The sequence below is a fragment of the Schistocerca nitens genome, chromosome 1 (assembly GCF_023898315.1).
Source record: "Schistocerca nitens isolate TAMUIC-IGC-003100 chromosome 1, iqSchNite1.1, whole genome shotgun sequence".
Classification (NCBI taxonomy): Eukaryota; Metazoa; Arthropoda; class Insecta; order Orthoptera; family Acrididae; genus Schistocerca; species Schistocerca nitens.
The window spans coordinates 336,520,367-336,533,283 of record NC_064614.1 but is presented as its reverse complement, the minus strand read 5'-3'; positions in this window follow the sequence as shown (position 1 = coordinate 336,533,283).

Here is a 12,917-nt window from a genome sequence, read left to right as displayed (position 1 = left end):
CACTGCCAATGAAACTCAACGTTCTATGCAAGACCTGCACCAACTTCCCTACCCAGCATTTTCTCCAGACCTGTCACCAGTCGAGCACATGTGGGATAGATTGGTATGAGAAGTGCTACTCGTGAACCAGAAACTCTCACACAACTACGTGAGCAGGTTGAGAAATCGTGGAAATAACGTATACCACGACAGTATTTGTCATCTGTATGATCGAATGGGGGCGAGAGTCAGCAACTGTATTGACGCCTGTGGAGGCTACACCGTATAGTAATTTGGGTGTTTCAGATCCTCTTCTGCTATTGATCTGTAATTATTTTAAGTGCTGCATATGCACTGTTGCGAGAGTAAATCTTTAATTTATTTAAAATCTCTGAAACGGTGTACTAATATTTTTGTGGCAGTGTGTATGCAGTACATGTTATGTATCTTCTGCACATGTTTAAGTAATGGGAATTAAAAAAGATAATACACAGGAGCCTGCTCTTCCATACGACGTGTAATGTAGAAAAAGTAAGAAATCAAAAAATGGCTCTGAGCACTATGGGACTCAACTGCTGAGGTCATTAGTCCCCTAGAACTTAGAACTAGTTAAACCTAACTAACCTAAGGACATCACAAACATCCATGCCCGAGGCAGGATTCGAACCTGCGACCGTAGCGGTCTTGCGGTTCCAGACTGTAGCGCCTTTAACCGCACGGCCACTTCGGCCGGCTAAGAAATCAATCATACTAGTTTTAAACCAAGCTGCCGTTTGTGATAAATATTTTAAAATGTTGTTAAGTAAGCAACGTGCAATATAATATTTTACTTATAGCATAAGAGATGCAATTGACTTTTATTAGCACTGATATGGACAAGTCTTCACTTTCATAGTATTTCCGCGCCACTAATAAATATGGACACGGATCTGGGGACTTCTTGAAAACTCAGCGTAGTTATGGGTGGGTAGAAGGCATTGTTAGGATTGTTTAAGCAAACCGTTCTGCAATGCAGATTTACGACACTGCTGGCAGGAGAGAAAGCATGGCCTGGTGTTCACTATAAATAAATGTGGGGATGGGTATGGAGTAATCAGGTGCAACAACACGCACTGACAAGCTGCAAATAACCGTTACATAGCAGTCACAACAGTGCCTGCCGCCCAGTGTGTGGAGGCCGAATTGGCCAAGAAAACGCTGATGTTATAACTATTGGGGAAAACTGTAGTCATAGCATCCAGATTCACTAAGAAAAGGATTATAAGTAAGGGAACCCAGACACTCAAGGTAAGCAATCGTTTCCCCATTCTGTTCACGACTGGAACTGGAGAGAATGATGTATGTTTAAGTTGCAGGCCAACCACGACGACCATCTGGTGATGGATTTCGGTCTTTTTCTTAAAATTTGGGATAAGGTAGAAGCAGAGAGTATCTAAAATGGTGAAAACACGTGATACTATTACGGGGGATGCTGCTGCTGCTTTAACTCTGTGAGAGCAAGCGTCAACACAGAAACTGGGGCACTAGAGACAGAGAAATTTCTAGCTTAATCGTGAGTTAGCAGCTGGGAAAACGAATGAGGTTTAGCAGCAATTAAAATCTGACGAAAATAAATGTGGCTTGAGAATATCCTCTGTTCCCTATGACCTGACAACAGTCACGTTAATCAATCTCTTCTCGGGCAAGGCAACAGAAGATATGACAATTTTTATCAAGAATGCTAGGAACGCTGCGGAATTGCGCGGGTGAGCAGACGAAATAATCCTGCATGTTACTAATATGGGTGTGACAGAGGACGTCAGAGCATATGTTGGGTACCACGAGACCTTGCATAAAGCAGAAACTTTTCAGGAGTGGGCCGCTGGACTTTGTAAGCGTTAGCAAAAGCAAGAGAGAACGGTTTTTTTCTGGAGAAACTTGCCCGTGAAAGGCAAAGGTCCCGAGTTCGAGTCTCGGTCCGGCACACTGTTTTAATCTGCCAGGAAGTTTCATATCAGCGCACACTCCGCTGTAGAGTGAAAATTTCATTCTAAATACTTTGCCATTGCAGCATAACGAGTCTGTGAAGGCATTCTCAGATATAATCCATGAAGTGAATGCGAAAACCAATGCACAAACCCAGAATTCAGAAATTGTTGGTGCAAGAGGCAGAAAATAGAGCAGTGGACGTGTTTCTGCATGGTATATCCAGAGAGGAGGGAAATTCCGGGGGACTGAGCGTCAGCGCTTAGGATTGTGACACATGTAGAGGTGAGTTGGGGTGTGGTGGATATTTCAACAAAGCAAACAGTGGACCAGCGGGAGTTCGATTCTAAAATCAGGTGTTACAGAAATGGTTAGGAGGGGCATATGCCGTGCGGAGTGGCCGTGCGGTTGGAGGCGCCATGTCACGGATTGCGTGCCCCTCTCGCCGGAGGTTCGAGTCCTCCCTCGGGCATGGGGGTGTGTGTTGTTCTTAGCATAAGTTAGTTTAAGTAGTGTGTAAGCCTAGGGACCTAAGACCTCAGGGAGTTTGGTTCCATAGGAATTCACACACATTTCAACATTTTTGAGGGGTATATAAGAAAGCAAAGTAGACAGTCAGAGAACTAGGCCTGTGGTGGAGTGGGCCACCAAGCATCTGACTGTAGAAATAGGAATGGTGAGAAGCATCAGCTTAGGAAGCAGTCGCTAAACCCAAATGGGAGTGCTTCATAAGTGGGAAGGCAGTCGCGATAGATCTTAACACTTCGCAGTTTAGTGCACAGATGGAATACTGCTTAGTGGTCTTGGTGATTGGCAGGAAACAGAGGTTTTTGGTACACGCAAGCTGGACCTCGTGGGAAAGAGGAGACGGGGGCCACCATGGTATGGTTTCCGTGGCGTTGTGGATCACTGGGCACGGCAGTACTGGAGTTCTCAGTTAGGAAAACTACGTTCATGGAATGCACGGAGGTATTGCCACTTGTAGTCGAAAGTTATTCATTGATTCTCAGGCCAGACTTTCTCGACTAACATCATGGTAAGATTGATCTTTGGTGGTGCACACAAGAACTCAGTAGCACTTTGTTTCAATTGGGGGAAACAGTTGCAACTGAGGCAATGGCGCAAGGTTCATCTATCACTTAGATGAGAGCAACTGAATTGCTCACGCTCTCACTAAAGATCAATCAAAAAGATAAAATATCAGCAGGAACAGGGAAGATACTGTGATTTTCAGTGAATACCAATTTCTAATAGAAACATTACATATGGCTGAATAACTATTAAGCAATGAAGAAATTGATAGTTCGCACTGCTTTAACCGCAGGAGTTTGGTGCACGTATGTGACATTAGCGGGGAATGGATGATTCTTGTTACTGTGAAAAACTTGTCAGAGGGGAGGTGACTCTGTCAAAGAGTGCAGTAATAGACATTATGGAAGTCTTGGAAGATGAGGACTGATGGGTCAAGTCTAGAGGAAAGCTACGACAAACTGTCAACATAGAAGTGTTACCAGGGATAGTAGGTTACTTGATAGTTCATGATCAAAGGGCTAAGGAAAATATGTTGCTAAGTATTAGCAATTTGATTTGTGTAGACAAAGGGTTACCAGCAACCCCACTGACACAACATCATTCACCGACAGGGGATAGCACACCAATTTATAAGAAGCCATACTTACAGCAAGGTAACAGTAAGTAGTAGAGTTTACTGAGGAACATCTATGGGATGGCATAATAGAACCTAGTGATAGCCCTGGAGCACAAATATAGCTGTCGTACCGAAGTAATCACTGGATGGACACAAGGAAACACAGATTTCTCTATGACTACAGATATCTAAATGCACAAACAATTTTGGATGCATATCCAATTCCAGACACCACAGAGTCTTTGGATAATCTGGGACAGTGTTGATTCTTTACAACTATCGATCTCAGGAGTGGGTGTCATCAATTGGAAGTGGCATCTGAAAATAGGCCGAAAACAGCATTTACTGTACCGTGGTACAATGTGGCCACTGTCCTTGCAAGTGCATGCCGTCTGGACTAGGAATGTGTCAGCATGTTTTCAGTGGTTGTGACATGGAGTACTGAGAGGATAATTTCCAGATGACATTATTGTCGTTTCAAAGAATTTACAGGAGCATTTTAGACAATGATGGATATCTTTCGTAGACTATGGCTGGAATGTTTGACATTAAGCATGGAGAAGTGCCACTTTGCACAAAATCATGTAAAATATCTGGAGCACATGATTAATGAACATGGTGTATAGACTGATCCACGTCTTAAACAGACGGTTCAAAATTTTCAAATGTCACAAACAACTAAGCAGGTACATCATCCATCGGTCTTTGTAATTATTATTGATGGTTCATGAAGGACTTTGCCAAAGCAGACAAATCCTTGAGCAAGCTACTAAAAAAGGGGACGGCATTCCATTGGTCACCGGAATGTCAAGTGGCATTTGAAAATTTTTAAAAATATTAGTTTCAGCCCTAGTACTCCTTTTTCCAGATTTCTAGAAAGAGCTTATTCTTTCATGTGATGCTTCAAATGAGGCAGTTAGTTGTGTTTTGGGTCATATGGAAGGTTATCAAGAACGTCCAGTAGCTTACAATTCGAGGCAGTTAAACAAGGCAGAACATAACCACTCACTGACAGAGAGAGAGAGAGAGAAAGATGTTGGCGCTCATGTATGGTATTATGTATTTTCAATATTACCTGTACTGTAGAAGTGTGAGGTCATGACTGACTGTGCCTCACTGAAATGGTTGCTTTTTTAAAAGATCCGTCTTGTAGACTAACTCGGTGGATATTAAAGCTTAGAGAATAAGTGTACAAGGTAAAGCGTAAGCCAGGGATGCATTAAGTCCTAATGCAGTAATGTTGAGGACGTTTGGGAAGAGCATGGTGAAAGTGGAAGAATGTCAGGGGTCGCAGGCAATGTATAAGGAGTGACAGGCATTTATGTCACCGACTCATTTTCTTATTCGTAAATGTTTTTATGTGGAATGACGAAGTGTAGACATGTGTGTTGATACCAGCGGATTTTTCACAAGCAAGTTTTGCAGCAAGCTCGTGACCATATTCTGTCAGCTCATAGAGGGCGACATGTAATGCATAGACGTGTAGCAGAGCAGTTTTGGAGGAGGTACAGGAAGCGTGACATGGGTAGTATATTAGGGATTGTGTGCAATGCACACAAAGGACTGACATTGCGCATCAGAAAGTGCTATTGAAAAGGTTACCAGAGGCGTCCACTCCGTTTTCTGTGTTGGAGATTGATGTTGAATAAAACACCTGCAGGGAATAAGTACGTTCTCACGATCATCTACCATTTTCGTCGACTTTTGGTTATGGTACCGATGCCAGACCAGTGGGCTGTACTGTGGTGAAGCCGGTAGAAAACGAATTGATATTGAAGTTTGGGGTACCTGATACCATAGCTACCGATCAGGGTGCAAACTTTGTATCGGATTTAATGAAACAAGTGTGCCGATTGCTGCGTATACGGATGTTATAGACGAGTCTGTTTCCTCCATAGACCAACGGGAGAACCAAATATGTGCACAAGACAATTGCAAAGAGGTTGAGGTTGTTACATTAATTGTAGGCATGATGACTTGGGAACCTATCTTTCCTATGTCTGTGCAGCGCCACGAATAAGTATCGGCATGGGTTTTGGGAATTTTTGAAAATTTGCGCAGCTGTGGCATAAATGTAAAAGTTAAAGGACCAGTGAACACATCTGGTGGAAGGCACTGGCAATGTTGTGATTAAGCTTACGGTTCTATGAGGCAGGTTTATCACACCGCTCGAAGGTGAGGAAGCATGGCCTGGTTGGCACTATAAACAAACGTGGAGACCTGTGTGGAGTAATCACAAGCAACACAGAGCACTGAGAATCTATGAAAAACCTGTACGTTGCAGTCACCGCAGCACACAGGAAATTGTATGTGGTGCCTGAAGAGTGCTACAAAAGGCTGACACTATAATTATTAAGGAACAAACCGCTCATACCCTCCAGAGTGACGTAAGTCAGAGGCATAAGGAGGAATATAAATAAGGGAGCCCTATGGCTCAAAGCAAACAGTCGCGTCGCCATTCCGTTCCCGTCTCGAACCGGGTAGAATGACGGATGTTTAAGCTGTAGGCCAACCACGACTACCATCTAGTGATGAATTTCTGCAGCCAGCTGTCCATCTGAATCTAACGCCAAGCCCTGCTTTATGGATATACCACAGAGTACTGCTACACAGGTGCAGGGAGCAGGGGACGGCCAGTTTCCATTCTCCGTGACGTCGTCCAAGGGACTGCATGCTGCTATCAGTAAGGGCAGAGCCTGAACTCAACACAAGTGGCCTCCCAGGTCTGAGTGTGTTCTCAGTCACCGATTGAGCTGCCCTGGGTGGTCGGGGAGGGGTTGGGTTGTTTGGAGGAAGAGACCAAGCAGCGAGGTCATCGGTCTCATCGGATTAGGGAACGATGGGGAAGGAAGTCGGCCGTGCTCTTTCAAAGGAACCACCCCGGCATTTGCCTGGTGCGATATAGGGAAATCACGGAAAACCTAAATCAGGACGGCCGGACGCAGGATTGAACCGTCGTCCTCCCGAATGCGAGTCCATTGTGCTAACCACTGCACCACCTCGCTCGGTGGGATGGTCGGCTGGAGCTGCTGGGGCTCTACTACAACGACGGCTGCTGGCTGTTACTCTTTGGTGCTCTACATGGTGACCATAAGAAGAACTTGAGGCAATAGGTACCCTCGCTCTGGAGGGCCTCCAGCTTAGATGACGCTTTGCCGGCCATGCCGCCCGTGCTCGGACGAGGACGGAGCGGCTGGGTGCCATAGCAGCAGATTCCAACACTGGCATTTGTACTGACATGCCGCCGTCTCCTGGATCTGCAAAGGAACTGTGTATTGTTCAGGGAATAAAGTAAATTTGTCTCTGTTTGCCTATACGCCGCAGCGTGATTCACCCGTCTCTCTCAAACAATATCTCTCAGTCATCCTGGCATATTAGAACCCCTGAGTTCCCAGGGATCGTAACAATATATTGGTGGCACAATGTCACAGTACTTGATGTAATAGGAGTGTTGAATGGTTCAATGAGTGTCTCACATTAAATTCGAGTTCTTGATCACTTTCGAGATCGTGTTTTCTTTTTCTTTATTTTGATATGCTTGTCATATCCAGTCCGATCTAGGGTACTTAACGATTTGTCACTTGTGATCACAAAACAGTGTTATCCCAAATATGTGAATTAATACCTCTACTACTCCATATATAAAAGAAAAAAAACTGGAATTGCTTGTGAGTATAAGGCCACTGAGCTCCATATGTCAATTACGGTCATAAAGAGTTAAACAAAAAAGCTTTTTACAGAAATAAAGTGGTAGACACTGTATTCTGTTTAATATAAAGCACAACTATAAATATTCCTTAAGCCAAATACTATAAAGAAAGTTTCAAAATACATCGGACTATCGAGGAAAGAGACTTTGTGTAAGTCCCTACATGAAGTTATGAGAGTCGTACTTGTGTGTGTGTGGACCTAATATTCTTTCACAGATTTTGAACGGATGATGTAGTATGTGGGATGCTCATGCAACTGAAGATGGCGTGTGGTGCACACAAGGAGACATTTAAAAACACATCTGAAAGTGCACAGTGGCTGGGTACCCAACTTCAATGAACTGGAAGAGGCGTGGAACTGAGCGATGAATCTTAGAGCACTCCTCGTCTTCGGTATATCCTGAAAATGGTGATAAACACTCATACCCACAAAAACACGTAGTACCACTGCACGCCACCGTCATGAACTAACTTCCTGCTCAAACAGTGGGTGTCAATGATGACGCTTCACAACCAAATGTCAACATGTTTCTCGTAAACTAATTTGTATGTAACTGCATTAAACGCGAATCACGCACCGTTATACTACACTGACATTTGGTTGTTGTCGGTGATGAACACTTGAGTGACTTCTAGGTAACGAAATGTTTCATCTATTAAAAATACCTGAGAAGGACAGTTCTGTTGTAAATATGTTACGTATCGATTGCAGCAAACAGGATTACTGAATCATGATTATTGCGAAATATAAGTCCCCTGTGGATTCGGTAGTTCCTTTGTAATGTGACTTTGCTACCCAAATTTATCACTTGGAAGCATAGAATGTCAAGTGTTAATGAAAAACTGATACTGCCCCTATGACAGTTTCACGAATTCCTTGACGAGCGGTTTGAAGAACATCACGCCAGGCGACCTGAGCATCGATCGGTAGTTGTCCTTCGTGGGGTACTTACAGATCACGCCCCGTGCACCCCAGCTGCTACGGCGCCGCCGACCTATCGTTGCCTGTCTACCCTCGTCACACGTTACTAAGTATACAATTTGAAGTCAGAAAATAGGAGGTTTAAAACGCATGATGAAATCCCTCACTCCATAGATTTTTTTGTCCTTAGCTTTTTCTTCTTTTTAGCATCTCCGAGATGGGGACAGGGAACCAAAAACAATAAAGAATATCGGACTAACTGTTGAGTTCTTATCACGTACTGAAACGTAAAAATGAATTCTTTCATCAATAACTTTCTTGTCATCTAAGCATTTATCCTGAATACCTCTCAATAATTTATCCTATCTATAAGGATTTCTTTACAGACCATTCACCGGATACTTGAATTTATCTTTTACCTCACACTCTCTGTTTCTTTACTAAAATTTAACATAGATATAATATGCTCAAAGATAGTTCCTACAAACACTGCAGTTGAATGCTTGTAGTGTATACTGCTGCCACGTTAGCTACAAGCATCAAGGTGGTAATAAAGTGTTTTATATTATTATTTCCTTTCCGCCCTCATTTTTCTCTCGTAACAGATAACGTAATGATGTATAATAAGAAAAAGATGACTCGTTTTGAAACAAATGTTTGTGATACAAGTATTTGCTCCGTTCCCAAAGATTGTATTTGACATAGCAAAACATCTAGAGGTTGTATAAGTGGTGAATGGAAAGTCACTGATAATAAATGGAGGAGTGCTGCTATTTTATCTTCTTCCTGTGATATCGTCTTTTGTCATGAGGAGCTCAAGCTGAGTAGGTGTAATTTCGGTAGCTGTAAATATATTAGATCGATAAAAGAAGATCCAGGATGGAATAATAATAATGTTATGAAAATGATAGTTTCTACTCGCCATACAGCTGATATGACGAGTCGCATATAGTGTGTGTGTGGTTTGAGGTTTTCGGGCGCTAAACAGCATGGTCATCAGCGCCCAAACGCATAGAAACAGGAACACATGCGGTGAAGGGACGAAGACGGACAGCGAACAAGGAGAACGACTAAAAGACACAGACCTGACGCAGTTCCAAATCCTCACATAAAGAGGCAAAACAAGAGGAGACGAAACGCACTAAAAAAGGAAAGGAAACACAAGAAAGAGAACAGAAATCGAAGTGAAACAAGTAAGTAATCGTGACTGGCGGACCTCTTACCTAAATCCTGGGTGAGCCAGTCACCCAGCAGCACAATAAAATCCTCTCCCTAAAATCAGAGGCAACAAATTGGACAGGACACAAAACCGTAAGACCTTAACCACAGTCGTTACGTCGTCTGGCAAAATAGAGGGCAAATCAGGTGGCAAGGAAACAACCGCCCTCTGGTCAGAGAATAAAGGACAGTCAAGTAAAATGTGGCGGGCAGTAATCTGGACGCCACAAGCACTGCAGATTGAGGGGGTCCTCCCGCCGGAATAAAAAACCATGCGTTAAGGGACTGCGCCCGATGCGGAGGCGAGTGAGGAGAACCTCATCCCGCCTGCATGACTGGTAGGACGTACGCCATGGCCGCGTGGTGGCCTTGACCAGACGCAGCTTATTTTCACCGACTGCCAACCACCCCTCTTCCCATTGACGCATGACACGAAAACGTAAAAGGGAGGTAACAGCATGGAGGGGGACGGCACATTCAACAACGTGAGGGAGGGAACATGCATGTTTGGCAGCCACATCCGCCAGTTCGTTTCCCCTAATACCCACGTGCCCCGGAACCCAGCAGAAAGAAACCTCCTTCCCCTGCCGTTGCAGGTGGAGTAGGGCATCATGGATGTTCTGGACGACCGTATCCGCTGGGTAGAAGTGTTGCATGGTCTGAAGGGCACTCAGGGAGTCAGAACAGATGAGAAACTTAAGACTGGGAACACATCTCATCTGCTCCAATGCCCGCAAGGTCGCAAACAATTAGGCATCAAAGATGGTAAACGCCGCAGGAAGCCGTAACTTGACGACTCGATCAGGGAAAACAACAGCACAACCAACAGAGTCCCCCTGTTTAGAGCCATCCTTAAATACTGGCACATGTTCGGGATGCTGGTTTAAAATATCGTAAAATAAGGAGGTAAAAACAAACGCAGGAGTGCAGCTCCTCCGGTACTCTGACATGTCTAAAAGGACGCTGGGCCTCTGGAGCAACCAGGGAGGCAGGCTGGTAAAACCCTGGAGTTGGGGTGCCACACGCTCCACACCAAGGGACTCAAGCAAATGCTTGGCACGAATCCCAGATGGTCTCGTTGCCCTGGGACGACTGGAAAAGAGACGATCCGTAGGCGGTAGGGCAACGGTAGGGTACGCAGGGGAGGTAGGACAGGCAAGGAATTGACACACCCGTCGCACCATGAGGAGTTTCCGCCGGATGGCGAGCGGCGGTTCCCCTGCCTCAGCACACAGGGTGGGGATGGGACTGGTACGGAATGCACCAGCGGCCAGCCTGATACCCTCATGGTGTACTGCGTCAAGAATCTTCAGATACGATGGCCTCGCTGACCCATACACGGTGCATCCATATTCAAGACGCGGCCGGACGAAAGCCCTATAAAACTGCAGCAGACGCTCCGCAGGACCGATGGCTCAGACACTTCAAAATATTCAGTGCCTTCAGGGCCCGCACCTTGAGGTCTTTAAGGTGCGGCAACCACGGCAACTTGGAATCAAAAGTGAGGCCCAGGAACCTCACAGTGTCTCTAAAAGGAAGAATGGTGTCCCTCAGACGCAATTCGGGGGAGGTAAAAGGAAGTCGAGAACGATTAAAATGAACACACACACATTTGTCTGCAGAAAAGGTAAAACCCGTCTTCGCAGTCCATGCCTTTAACCGCTTTATCGTAAGCTGCAGCTGCCGACTAGCAGTGACAAGACCGGAGTAAGCACAGAAAACAGCAAAATCGTCGACTAACAAGGAGCACTGGGCAGGACTCCGGATAGTGGACGTGATACTTTTAATGGCGACGGCAAAGAGGGTGACACTTAAAACGCTTCCCTGAGGAACACCATTCTCCTGCACGTACAAATCAGATAGCGCATTACCAACCCGATATCGAAAGAGGCGGCGGGAAAGAAAGGACCGAATGAGGATGGGGAGATGGCCACGAAAGCCCCACTGATCGAGTTTATTGAGGATGAGGTGAAGTAGTATCATACGCCTTATTAATGTCAAAGAATACACCTAGACAGTGCTGGTTACGTAGGAAGGCCTGCTGGATGGCCGCCTCAAGCAGGGTCAAGTTGTCTATAGTTGAACGACATCTCCGAAAGCCACACTGAGAGTGGCTAAGGAGCTGCCTGGTCTCGAGCAGCCAAACCAGGCGACGGCTGACCATGCGTTCCAATGTCTTCCCGACACAGCTCGTCAAAGCAATACTCCGATAACTACTGGGATGCATTCGGTCCTTACCCGGTTTGAGGAGGGGAATCAAAATCGCCTCCCTCCACGAGTCAGCGAACGTGCTGGATGACCATATCATATTAAAACAATTCAGGAGAACTTGAACTTCCTTGGTTGGCAGCAAGTGCTGCAGCATGCTGTACGGCATTTGATCATGACCGGGCTCAGTATCATGAGCCACAGACAGCGCCGAATCCAGTTCCCACATTGTGAAGGGGCAGTTGTAGGGTTCAGAATTTGGAGACCAGAAGTCCAAGTGACCCCTCTCGATGGTAGTGCGGTAGCGGCAGAAATCTGGATCACAGTTAATAGTGGCAGTAGATTCCGCAAAATGCGTGGCCAGTGTCTGGGCAATATCTCTCGGCGCCCTGAGGAGACATCCCTGATGCAGCAATGCCGTGAAAGGTAGTTGGCTGCGTTTCCCGGAAATCCTCCCGATGGCTTCCCACACGTTCGTAGAACTAGTGGAGCGGGAGATGGAGTTCAAGAACGATTGCCATGACTGTCGTTTGCTCTCTTTAATCACTCGCCGTGCCTTGGCCCTCGCCACGCGAAAGGCCGCAAGATTGTCAGCTGAGGGACGGCACTTGAAGCGGCGCAGAGCTGCACGGCGGGCTCGGGTGGCTGAGCGGCACTCAGTGGTCCACCAAGGGACAGGACGCCTCTTGGGATGACCTGAGGACCGTAGGATCGACAATTCAGCAGCATGGGAGATCACGGCTGTAACATGGTCGACCCATTCGTGGACGCTGGCACGGTGTTCCAAAACAGCCAAATGGTTGAGAAGTGTCCAGTCAGCTCTGCAAGGGTGCCACCTGGGCGACACTGGTAATGCCACAGCCTCATCCAGGAGGCGAATCCAAAGGGGGAAGTGGTCACTAGAATGGAGGTCAGCAGCAACCTCCCACAGAGCAGAATCCGCGAGTGCTTGAGAGCAAAAGGAAAGATCAATAGCTGACGATGACCCAGAAGCAGTACAGAAATGAGTGGGAGCACCAGAGTTGAGGATGCACAGTTCTTTGGACGTCATGAGGCTTTCCAGAACGCCACCCCTGGGGCAAGTAGTCGTAGAATAGAACCCCATAAGACATTATGAGCATTGAAGTCCCCCAGAAGGAGAAATTGGCGGGGGAGTTGGCTAATAAGGTCTGTGAGAGCCTCAGAGGCTATTGGATCCTGAGGCGGTAAGTAAACGGAACAGATTGTGAGCCTCTGCCCCACAAGAAGGTCAACTGGAACTGCTTGC